The sequence below is a fragment of the Bombus terrestris genome, chromosome 18 (assembly GCF_910591885.1).
Source record: "Bombus terrestris chromosome 18, iyBomTerr1.2, whole genome shotgun sequence".
NCBI lineage: Eukaryota > Metazoa > Arthropoda > Insecta > Hymenoptera > Apidae > Bombus > Bombus terrestris.
Window position 1 is genome coordinate 33292 of NC_063286.1, and position 13540 is coordinate 46831.

Genomic DNA, 13540 nt, shown 5'->3' on the forward strand with positions numbered 1-13540 from the left:
CTCGGACACGTGTCTCGTTAATTCCGCGCTGACGTCCGCGGCCGAACTCGTCCTCACTTGTATCTCCAGGTCTTCGGAGACTTCCAAGGTGGCTGTTGTCGCCAGTCTCCTCTTCTTCCCCCTGGATGCGATTGATGCCAGTGATGAGCGAGACGCGAACGAGGCTACCGATTCTTCGTCGTCCGACCTCGCTCGCTCCCGCGATCCTCCCGCAGCAGATGTTGTTATTGTTGTTGCTCCGTCTGACGGGGCCGGCGCAAGGAAAACGCTGCCCGTCCGGCACCCGCTTCTCGTCCTCGGAGTTCTCGGTGTCTCCGTGTATTCTTCCGAGAGTAGACTTCTCGCTTCGCCAGGCGTGGTAACTCGTTCGGGGGCCTGGCGGCCCACCCCCGAGCGGCCGTGGTCGTATGTTGACGACGTAGTGGGGCCCACTTGACTACCCCCGACTACGCCGGTACTGGGGTCTCCCTCCCCTGTACTGTACGTGTTTCTCCTATCTGTTGTGCCTTCCATGGTGAATGAAGTTGTTTCTCGCCGGGTCGTCATCGGGAATCTGTCCTGGTGCCACTCACTCTTTCGCACCCTGTCCCGGAGAGTCCGGAGCAGGGTGACAGGGAGCCCCACGAGAAGGTGAGGTGAGTGGTCTTGACAGGCATGGGCCCACCAACTTCTCCGAAGTTCCTCGCACCGGATCAGCGACCTGACGGGTACCAGAGGCACCGACCGGCCGCCACCCGACTATAGGGGAACATCAGATCCATCGGGGTTTCCCGGGGGGTGGTCCTACGCCCCGAGAACCCATGCCCGCCTCATGCTCCCCAAAAATGTGGAACGCTTCACGATTTTGCGTGTCATCCTTGCGCAGGGGCCATGCTAATCTTCTCTGTATCGTTCCAATTTTAGTATATGTACTGCCGAAGCAAGTACAACCTAACCCCAACCTTTTTTTTTTTTTTTTTTTTTTTTTTTCGTGGAGAAATCCTCATGGACTCCCAGCTGCGAGCAGCATGGGAAGTGTCGGACTCTTACCGACTAAAACTCCACGGTGGTCTTCCAGACGGCTGTTCGAGGAGGGCTCAGGGTCTCTTGCGAATACTACCAAGCGCTCCTCGCCGTCTATCTCCCTGCTGGGCGGGAGACTTCCTTGTTAGACAGAAGATCGGGGCCGCCAGGGGGGACCACGCCCCCTAGCGCCCCTTTCCTTGGGTCTTGTTACTTCCTTGATGACTCCTTGGGCGCGATTCACGGCGGCGGTACCGCCGGTCCGTGACGCGCGGAGACTCCTTGTTGCCGCGCCCTGCTGGTATGCTGGGCTTTCTCTCTTTCTCTCTCCGCCCGCTCCTTCACGAGCATAACTTGCTCGCAGAAGGTGCGGACGGCTCTGTACTCCTGGGGCCCCCTGAGCATAGCTTCGATGAGCGTCTCGGGGGCCAATCTCTCGCCGATCTCGAGTCGTAAGACACGTCGCGGTACCTCCCACGCCGGGCAAGCCTCCAGCGTGTGCCGCGCCGTGTCCTCCTCCTCCCCACAGTGGTGACAGATGGTCGTCACCTCTCGCCGGATCTTGAGCAGGTAATCGCCGAACACCCCGTGGCCGGTGAGCACCTGAGTCGTCCTGAATGTGAGCGGGACCCCGCCTTTGTCTCTCCACTTGTCCCAGTTGGGCAGGACGGCGCGGACGGCCCGATGAGGGCGCATCGCATCCTCTTCCAACAGCTGCGAGTGCCACCGCTCCCATGCTTCTAGTCTTGTTTCCTCCCGAACGTCCACGGTTGGTGCCGTCGGCGTGGCACGACGGTCCAAGGTCGCGGCCCTCCGGTGTTCGTACACCCGGCGAAGGGCAAGGGCCTGTAGCTCGAACGGGGGGGACGCGGCCAGCACGGTCGCTGTCGCGTAGGACACCGTCCTGTATCCCCTCGCTGCCCGGATGGCGATCGTCCTGTGGAGCCTTCTCACCAGAGTCCGGTTACGCCGGCTCACCGCCAGATCATCGGCCCATACGGGCGCTCCGTAAAGGACTCGTGACCTGATCACTCCTTCGTAGAGCCTGCGGACTCCCAATCCTGCCCCGCCGATGTTAGGTAAAAGGCCGCACAGCGCGTTGGCTGCGGCCGTTACTTTCGGGGCTAAGTACTCAAAGTGTGGCTCGAACGTCCACTTACTGTCGACGATCAAGCCCAAGTACTTCATCCGGTGTCCCACAGGGACCTCTTCTCCGTCGATGACTATAGTCGACAGATCCGCAGGCGGCGTTCCTCTGCGTCGTTGGTCGTAGAACCACAGGGCTTCCGATTTCGCCGGCGACACGCTCAAGCCGAGTCTTCGAATGGCGTGCACCGCGCATGCCACGGCGGTCTCAGTCAGGCATGCGGCGTCGTTCCACCATCGTCCGCTGGCCAGCACCAGCGTGTCATCCGCGTAGCATATCATGCCAGCCCCCGGCGGCATGGGACTTCGGAGGACCGAGTCATAGGCAGTGATCCACAGAATCGGTCCGAGTACCGAGCCCTGCGGCACGCCGCGCTCCACCGGTCTTCGCTCCTTCACGCCGTTTCTGCCTGTGTAAGTGATCCACCTATCGTTCAGATAGGCCTGAATCACCCTGACGAGGTATGGCGGGGACTCGAAGTGTCGCAGCGCCTCCACGATCCTGCTCCAAGGAATGCTATTGAAAGCGTTGGAGATGTCCAAGGAGACGGCTACCGCCACCCCTTCTCGCGCGACCATGTCCTCCGCCATGGATCTCAGCCTCTTTACCGCGTCCACGGTCGAGCGGCCCCGGCGAAATCCAAATTGGCTATCGTGCCATCCGGGAATCCGTCTCTCCATGTGTGCCTCCAGGCGGGCGACTATGATCCTCTCGAAGAGTTTACCCACCTCGTCGAGAAGACACACCGGCCTGTATGCCGATGGCGCGTCCGGCGGTCGACCCTCCTTCCGTAGCAACACGAGTTTCGCCGTGCGCCACGCCCGAGGATAGGCGCCCTCCCTCAGGCACCTGGAGAACAGGTGCCGCAAACGGGGAGCCAAGGTGTCGATCGACTCCGTCCAGACTCGGCCCGGGATCCCGTCCGGACCCGGCGCCACGTCGCGGGATGCCATCTTCTTCGCGGCTTCGAGCAACTCTTCCTCAGTCACTCGAAGTTCCTCGTTCCAATCCGTCGGCGCCGTCCCGTCGATGGTGGTAGGGGCTGGCGCGGACGTCTCGTTGTTGTCCCGCCGTGGGAACAAAGTCCCGATGACGTTGTCCAGTAACGCCGGATCCATGTTTTCGGTCAGCGGGGGGGCCGAAGGTCGCAGTTTCTTCGTAACGATGCGATAGGGCCTCCCCCACGGATCTGAATCGACCAATTCGATCAATCGATCCCAACACCGGGCCTTGGCTAGTTTGATCTCCCGTTGGAGAGCGCGTCTCGTCTCTCTGTATTCTTCATAGCGGCGAGAGATCTCCTCCTCGTCGTGTGTCCGTTTGCGGCGACGCGCCCTTACGAATCTTCTCCGGGCCCGCATGCAACCCGCCCGCATATCGGCTATTTCCGGTGTCCACCAATACACGGAACGGTCGCCTCTGTTTCCCGGGGCGGAGCGCGGCATAGAGGCGTCGCATGCCGCGATCATGTATCCGTGGAGTTCGTCAGCCTCCTCGTCGACGCTACCCAATGCGGAGGTGGTGGTGGGGGGGGTTGTGGTGTTGTCCCCCCGTGCGTCCCAGCTCCAGGCGGAGACAGTGACCGCCGCCCGCAGCATGTCCTTGTCCCTCTCCTTCAAGCGCCACCTAGGTGTGGATGGTGGTGGTCGACGGGACCGGTTCTCCTCTCGTTGTCGTCGGGCACCGCTGTCGCAGGCGGCGGCCTCCCCCTCCATTTCCATCATTATATAGAGGTGGTCCGATAAGGTCTCCATTCTGTCGGCCACTCTCCATCCGTGGATCTTTCGGTAGAGCCCGGCGGTAGCCCAGGTAACGTCGACGATGGACGATCCCCTCCACGCCACGCAGGTGCTAGTTGTGCCCCTGTTCACCAGAATCAGCCCGAGCGTCGCGGCCCAGTCTGTCAGCATTCTGCCGCGGGAGTCCGTCCTGGTGTCCCCCCATTGCGACGAGCGCGCGTTGAAGTCCCCAAGGACGAGTACCTGACGAGGCAGGCATCTGCGAACGCAGTCACCGACCTCGTCCAGGAAGTCCCTGAACGAGGCCACTCCGCTGTTGGGCGAGACGTAAATGCCCACTATCGCGATCCCGTTCCACTCGACGGCGACGAAGCCGTTACCGCGATCCAGCAGGGCGCCGGGCGAACACAACGCCGGCGTCCATGTTATGGCTGTTGATCCGTTCAGGTCCCCGATCCAGTTGGGGGCGTCGGGGACGCGGTATGGTTCAGCCACCACAGCGAGTGCGACCCGATTCTCCCGTATAGCCTGGAGAAGCAGGTCCTGCGCCCGTCTGGCTCTTCCTATGTTACATTGGAGCAGGCGGTTGAAGTTACTCCGCCAGCTCCATGGCCTCCTCCCGGCCACTCGTCACTGCTGATGGTGACTCCGCCCCGGTAGCGTTTCCGCCGTAGTTCTCGTTGCCGCCGGCGATGGTAGTGATAACGGTGTCGGCGGCGGCGGCAGACCGACGGGTAAGCTGCTCCTTACTTCTCTTGATTTTCGGGGGGGCACATGCCACTCCGCCCATCCTGTGTCCGGATGGAGCTCCCAGCCGCTCGCATAAGGGACATTTCGGCGCCAGAGCGGGACATCCCCTGGCGCGGTGCCCGCTTTCACCGCACCTGTAGCAAAGACGGCTTCTATCCTCGGCGGACGTGCAAGTTGCCCGTACGTGCCCCAACTCCAGGCACTTGAAGCACTGTAAGGGTCTCTTCGGTATGGCAGAGACCCTCGCGATGGACCACCCCAAGACCACCCTGCCCGCCTGAGCTAGCTTGCGGGCACCGGCCGCCGGACACCTGACCCATGCCGATCCGAGTCCGCCCCTGGAGACGCCGATCTCGCCGATCCGAACATCCTCGCTGCTGCATCCCGCGGCCAAGGCCAGAGCCTGACGCAGCTCCTCCTTGCCCATTGAGACGTCCACATTGGTGACCCTCAGCTCGGCTTTGATCGTGGGAGTTCCGACCCTTACCTTGGTCGGGTCCAGAACGTCTGCCAGGCGCGTCGCAAGGATCGACGCCTTTTCTCTGTCCTTGTCCCTCGGGACTCTGATGACGATGGCGCCCGTCACCGCCTTCTTCATCGTGACGGCCTGCACGCCTATCTCGCCGAGGGGGATAGCTCTTCTGGCCGTCGTTACGACGTCGGCATACGACATGTTGGCTCCCTCGCTTAGCGTCAGTGTTACCGCGGATGTACTCGGTGCGCGAGGGAGCTTGACTGTTGGCGACGTCTTTTCCTTCCTGAATGGCTTTTTAACGGTGCCACCGCTGCCCGATTTCTGCGCGCCTCCCATCCTATCTGCCCACGGTTTTTGGACAGTCGCTGGTGGCCGGGACTTCTCCTCTCCTCCAGCGGCGTCCAGCTTCCTTTCGGCGATGTTCCTCTGCCCCATCTTACTTTTTCTCCCTACCACCACGCTCCACCCGCCGTCCTCCCGAGTCCTTGGGGGCGGCGCGGGATCTGCGCGGGCGGGGGGGCGAGTAGCGGAGTATTCCGCGCTCCGTCGGGTTTCGGGAGTGCTTTGTTGCTGCTGCCGCTGTTGTTGCAGCTGTTGTTGTTGTTGCTGCTGCGGCTTCAATAGACTCCCGAGTTGTCTCTCCACCATCTTCGTTATGGAGGGACCCAACTCTTCTAGCTTTCTCTCGAGGGCGTCGAGTCGCGCTTCTTGGGTTGCAGCCTCGACCCGTGGGCGGTCCGTGTCGGCACCGCCGCCCCGCAGGCCTTCGATCGCGGGCATAGACCTCCTTGCCAGCTCTCTCCTAAGGGCGGCGTTCTCCTCCTCCAACGCGGACAGTCTCGCCTCCACCAGCCTCATCGCCGCGTTGTTGCCGCTGCTGCCCGCTTGTTCTCTCCTTCGCGGGGCCTCGCTCTTCCATGCGGCCGAGATATAGCTTGCCGCTTCCTTCAGCGCTTTGACGTACGTGCCCTTGAGGTTGGACGATGTGGTCGCCACCTTCATGATCTCGGACACGTGTCTCGTTAATTCCGCGCTGACGTCCGCGGCCGAACTCGTCCTCACTTGTATCTCCAGATCTTCGGAGACTTCCAAGGTGGCTGTTGTCGCCAGTCTCCTCTTCTTCCCCCTGGATGCGATTGATGCCAGTGATGAGCGAGACGCGAACGAGGCTACCGATTCTTCGTCGTCCGACCTCGCTCGCTCCCGCGATCCTCCCGCAGCAGATGTTGTTATTGTTGTTGCTCCGTCTGACGGGGCCGGCGCAAGGAAAACGCTGCCCGCCCGGCACCCGCTTCTCGTCCTCGGAGTTCTCGATGTCTCCATGTATTCTTCCGAGAATAGACTTCTCGCTTCGCCAGGCGTGGTAACACGTTCGGGGGCCTGGCGGCCCACCCCCGAGCGGCCGTGGTCGTATGTTGACGACGTAGTGGGGCCCACTTGACTACCCCCGACTACGCCGGTACTGGGGTCTCCCTCCCCTGTACTGTACGTGTTTCTCCTATCTGTTGTGCCTTCCATGGTGAATGAAGTTGTTTCTCGCCGGGTCGTCATCGGGAATCTGTCCTGGTGCCACTCACTCTTTCGCACCCTGTCCCGGAGAGTCCGGAGCAGGGTGACAGGGAGCCCCACGAGAAGGTGAGGTGAGTGGTCTTGACAGGCATGGGCCCACCAACTTCTCCGAAGTTCCTCGCACCGGATCAGCGACCTGACGGGTACCAGAGGCACCGACCGGCCGCCACCCGACTATAGGGGAACATCAGATCCATCGGGGTTTGACGGGGGGTGGTCCTACGCCCCGAGAACCCATGCCCGCCTCATGCTCCCCAACCTAACCCCAACCTAACCCCAACCTAACCCCAACCTAACCCCAACCTAACCCCAACCTAACCCCAACCTAACCCCAACCTAACCCCAACCTAACCCCAACCTAACCCCAACCTACCTAAGTATATAACGTTATACGTTATATAGTAATAGTATATAATGTTATACGTTAATACGTAATAGTATATAACGTTATACGTTATATAGTAATAGTATATAACGTTATACGTTATTACGTAATAGTATATAACGTTATACGTTATATAGTAATAGTATATAACGTTATACGTTATATAGTAATAGTATATAACGTTATACGTTATTACGTAATAGTATATAACGTTATACGTTATATAGTAATAGTATATAACGTTATACGTTATATAGTAATAGTATATAACGTTATACGTTATATAGTAATAGTATATAACGTTATACGTTATATAGTAATAGTATATAACGTTATACGTTATATAGTAATGGTATATAACGTTATACGTTATATAGTAATATTAATTAACGTTATGCGTTATATAGTAATAGTATATAACGTTATACCTTATATAGTAATAGTATATAACGTTATACGTTATATAGTAATAGTATATAACGTTATACGTTAATACGTGATAGTATATAACGTTATACGTTATATAGTAATAGTATATAACGATATACGTTATATAGTAATAGTATATAACGTTATACGTTAGTACGTAATAATATACAACGTTATACGTGATATGGCAATACTATATAACGTTATACGTTATATAGTAATAGTATATAACGTTATACGATAGTACGGAATAGTATATATCGTTATACGTTATATAGTAATAGTATATAACGTTATACGATAGTACGGAATAGTATATATCGTTATGCGTTATATAGTAATAGTATATAACGTTATACGTTATATAGTAATAGTATATAACGTTATACGTTATATAGTAATAGTATATAACGTTATACGTTATATAGTAATAGTATATAACGTTATACGTTATATAGTAATAGTATATATCGTTATGCGTTATATAGTAATAGTATATAACGTTATGCGTTATATAGTAATAGTATATAACGTTATACGTTATATAGTAATAGTATATAACGTTATACGTTATATAGTAATAGTATATAACGTTATACGTTATATAGTAATAGTATATAACGCTATACGTTATATAGTAATAGTATATAACGTTATACGTTATATAGTAATAGTATATAACGCTATACGTTATATAGTAATAGTATATAACGTTATACGTTATATAGTAATAGTATATAACGCTATACGTTATATAGTAATAGTATATAACGTTATACGTTATACAGTAATAGTATATAACGTTATACGTTATATAGTAATAGTATATAACGTTATACGTTATATAGTAATAGTATATAACGTTATACGTTAATACGTAATAGTATATATCGTTATACGTTATATAGTAATAGTATATAACGTTATACGTTATATAGTAATAGTATATAACGTTATACGTTATATAGTAATAGTATATAACGTTATGCGTTATATAGTAATAGTATATAACGTTATAGGTTATATAGTAAGAGTATATAACTTTATACGTTATATAGTAATAGTATATAACGTTATACGTTAATACGTAATAGTATATAACGTTATACGTTATATAGTAATAGTATATAACGTTATACGTTATATAGTAATAGTATATAACGTTATACGTTAGTACGTAATAATATACAACGTTATACGTGATATGGCAATACTATATAACGTTATACGTTATGTAGTAATAGTATATAACGTTATACGTTATATAGTAATATTATATAACGTTATGCGTTATATAGTAATATTATATAACGTTATGCGTTATATAGTAATAGTATATAACGTTATACGTTATATAGTATAAGTATATAACGTTATACGTTATATAGTAATAGTATATAACGTTATGCGTTATATAGTAATAGTATATAACGTTATACGTTATATCGTAATAGTATATAACGTTATACGTTATATAGTAATAGTATATAACGTTATACGTTAATACGTAATAGTATATAAGGTTATACGTTATATAGTAATAGTATATAACGTTATACGTTATTACGTAATAGTATATAACGTTATACGTTATATAGTAATAGTATATAACGTTATACGTTATATAGTAATAGTATATAACGTTATACGTTATATAGTAATAGTATATAACGTTATACGTTATTACGTAATAGTATATAACGTTATACGTTATATAGTAATAGTATATAACGTTATACGTTAATACATAATAGTATATATCGTTATACCTTATATAGTAATAGTATATAACGTTATACGTTATATAGTAATAGTATATAACGTTATACGTTATATAGTAATATTATATAACGTTATGCGTTATATAGTAATATTATATAACGTTATGCGTTATATAGTAATAGTATATAACGTTATACGTTATATAGTAATAGTATATAACGTTATACGTTATATAGTAATAGTATATAACGTTATACCTTATATAGTAATAGTATATAACGTTATACGTTATATAGTAATAGTATATAACGTTATACGTTAATACGTAATAGTATATAACGTTATACGTTATATAGTAATAGTATATAACGTTATACGTTATATAGTAATAGTATATAACGTTATACGTTAGTACGTAATAATATACAACGTTATACGTGATATGGCAATACTATATAACGTTATACGTTATATAGTAATAGTATATAACGTTATACGATAGTACGGAATAGTATATATCGTTATACGTTATATAGTAATAGTATATAACGTTATACGATAGTACGGAATAGTATATATCGTTATGCGTTATATAGTAATAGTATATAACGTTATACGTCATATAGTAATAGTATATAACGTTATACGTTATATAGTAATAGTATATAACGTTATACGTTATATAGTAATAGTATATAACGTTATACGTTATATAGTACTAGTATATATCGTTATGCGTTATATAGTAATAGTATATAACGTTATACGTTATATAGTAATAGTATATAACGTTATACGTTATATAGTAATAGTATATAACGTTATACGTTATATAGTAATAGTATATAACGTTATACGTTAATACGTAATAGTATATAACGTTATGCGTTATATAGTAATAGTATATAACGTCATCCGTTATATAGTATAAGTATATAACGTTATACGTTATGTAGTAATAGTATATAACGTTATACGTTATATAGTAATATTATATAACGTTATGCGTTATATAGTAATATTATATAACGTTATGCGTTATATAGTAATAGTATATAACGTTATACGTTATATAGTAATAGTATATAACGTTATACGTTACATAGTAATAGTATATAACGTTATACGTTATATAGTAATGGTGTATAACGTTATACGTTATATAGTAATATTATATAACGTTATGCGTTATATAGTAATAGTATATAACGTTATACGTTATATAGTAATAGTATATAACGTTATACGTTATATAGTAATAGTATATAACGTTATACGTTATATAGTAATAGTATATAACGCTATACGTTATATAGTAATAGTATATAACGTTATACGTTATATAGTAATAGTATATAACGTTATACGTTATATAGTAATAGTATATAACGTTATACGTTATATAGTAATAGTATATAACGTTATACGTTATATAGTAATAGTATATAACGTTATACGTTAATACGTAATAGTATGTATCGTTATACGTTATATAGTAATAGTATATAACGTTATACGTTATATAGTAATAGTATATAACGTTATACGTTATATAGTAATAGTATATAACGTTATGCGTTATATAGTAATAGTATATAACGTTATAGGTTATATAGTAAGAGTATATAACTTTATACGTTATATAGTAATAGTATATAACGTTATACGTTAATACGTAATAGTATATAACGTTATACGTTATATAGTAATAGTATATAACATTATACGTTATATAGTAATAGTATATAACGTTATACGTTAGTACGTAATAATATACAACGTTATACGTGATATGGCAATACTATATAACGTTATACGTTATGGAGTAATAGTATATAACGTTATACGTTATATAGTAATATTATATAACGTTATGCGTTATATAGTAATATTATATAACGTTATGCGTTATATAGTAATAGTATATAACGTATAACGTTATATAGTATAAGTATATAACGTTATACGTTATATAGTAATAGTATATAACGTTATGCGTTATATAGTAATAGTATATAACGTTATACGTTATATCGTAATAGTATATAACGTTATACGTTATATAGTAATAGTATATAACGTTATACGTTAATACGTAATAGTATATAACGTTATACGTTATATAGTAATAGTATATAACGTTATACGTTATTACGTAATAGTATATAAAGTTATACGTTATATAGTAATAGTATATAACGTTATACGTTATATAGTAATAGTATATAACGTTATACGTTATTACGTAATAGTATATAACGTTATACGTTATATAGTAATAGTATATAACGTTATACGTTATATAGTAATAGTATATAACGTTATACGTTATATAGTAATAGTATATAACGTTATACGTTAATACATAATAGTATATATCGTTATACCTTATATAGTAATAGTATATAACGTTATACGTTATATAGTAATAGTATATAACGTTATACGTTATATAGTAATATTATATAACGTTATGCGTTATATAGTAATATTATATAACGTTATGCGTTATATAGTAATAGTATATAACGTTATACGTTATATAGTAATAGTATATAACGTTATACGTTATATAGTAATAGTATATAACGTTATACGTTATATAGTAATAGTATATAACGTTATACGTTAGTACGTAATAATATACAACGTTATACGTGATATGGCAATACTATATAACGTTATACGTTATGTAGTAATAGTATATAACGTTATATAGTAATACGTTATACGTTATACGTTATACGTTATATAGTAATATTATATAACGTTATGCGTTATATAGTAATATTATATAACGTTATACGTTATATAGTAATAGTATATAACGTTATACGTTATATAGTAATAGTATATAACGTTATACGATAGTACGGAATAGTATATATCGTTATACGTTATATAGTAATAGTATATAACGTTATACGATAGTACGGAATAGTATATATCGTTATGCGTTATATAGTAATAGTATATAACGTTATACGTTATATAGTAATAGTATATAACGTTATACGTTATATAGTAATAGTATATAACGTTATACGTTATATAGTAATAGTATATAACGTTATACGTTATATAGTAATAGTATGTCGGGTTGGCGTTACGATTAGAGTTAGGGTTAAGGGCGTAAACGAATTCCTATTGACACTAGACGTGATCACTATGCAATAGAGGAGATATTTACTAGTGCAAACATGACCATGTTGGAATTGGACAAGTAATCGCGATAAATTGATACTCGAGAAGCTAATGACAATGATCCTAGGCTCAATAACGAATCCACGGTCAACGGGATGACGAACTCTACGCTTCTTTAGCGTCTAAGTTGTACTCAATGTTAATGCGTGGGGCGATCACTACGTATCCGAGAGTTACTTGAATCGTCGTCGAGATCGTACCGGAGAGAGTGACTCTCCGTCTCGACGATGCCGTCGAGGAAAACTATAATGGGTGGGTCTAAGGACATGAGATCCTCGGATTCGTCAAAGAAAGCTTTCGTTCCAAAGGTGAGGGAAATTAGCGCTATTGCTAATTGGTCGATCTCCATATCGGCGTTTTGAAAGAGATGCTGGCCGCCCTTGAGGGGAGGTTGTTGACGGGGGGCAACGCTCGTGGAGGATAGGTTTCTCCTATCTTCCCGTAGTTGCAACAAAGTCTATTTGACGGACTTCGCTTGACTAAATCTTAAGATCTATAGCGGGTCCTCACGTTAGCTAAACATACGCCACAAAGGCATGCCGACACCCGGCGATCATCTTACTCGGAGGACGAAATCTGCGTGTGGCGGGCCGCGGGATAGAAACTATTGAAGTATTTACTGCCACGTGTCGCTACGACTATTTCTTTTAAGGAGAGGAATAGAGTTACTCTGTGCCTTTGTTAGATAAAACGTTCATCCCTTTGACCGCGGCTACGTTCGGCGACTGATTGTCGCCTCGAGCCCAAGCTCATGATCATAAATCTCGAACAATCGGAGCGGCATTTGTTTAATCTAAGTTACAGAGTTGCGGTGTTCCCGCGAATCCAAGGAGGAGCTCCGGCGTTCTTTCATCTCCGACACGGCCATTCTGACTATCACACGTCCTCGGGTGTAGCTACAATATTGAGTTTTCTTAACGTTAGTCTCGGTACAATTAACATTGTTTAAAATTTAACTTAATGTCTAAATAAGCTGAGGGTCCAGTGTAACAACAAAATTTTGTTCGGGGGTTTGACAACAAAAGGAATAGAAGAGAACATGAATTAGTAACGTTGTAATTAGTATCGGAAGTGCTAGTTGCATCCTGTGGGTTATCAGTCGGGTCATAACGGCAAAA

The 13540-nt window shown here is 44.7% G+C and overlaps 1 non-coding gene across 1 annotated transcript; it reads right to left on the minus strand.

Moving 5' to 3' along the window:
* Positions 1-820: 820 nt before the first annotated feature.
* On the minus strand, positions 821-927 carry LOC125386927. Its single transcript, XR_007227527.1, has one exon. It is a non-coding gene; the product is annotated as a U6 spliceosomal RNA (small nuclear RNA).
* Between the last annotated feature and the right edge of the window lie 12613 nt (positions 928-13540).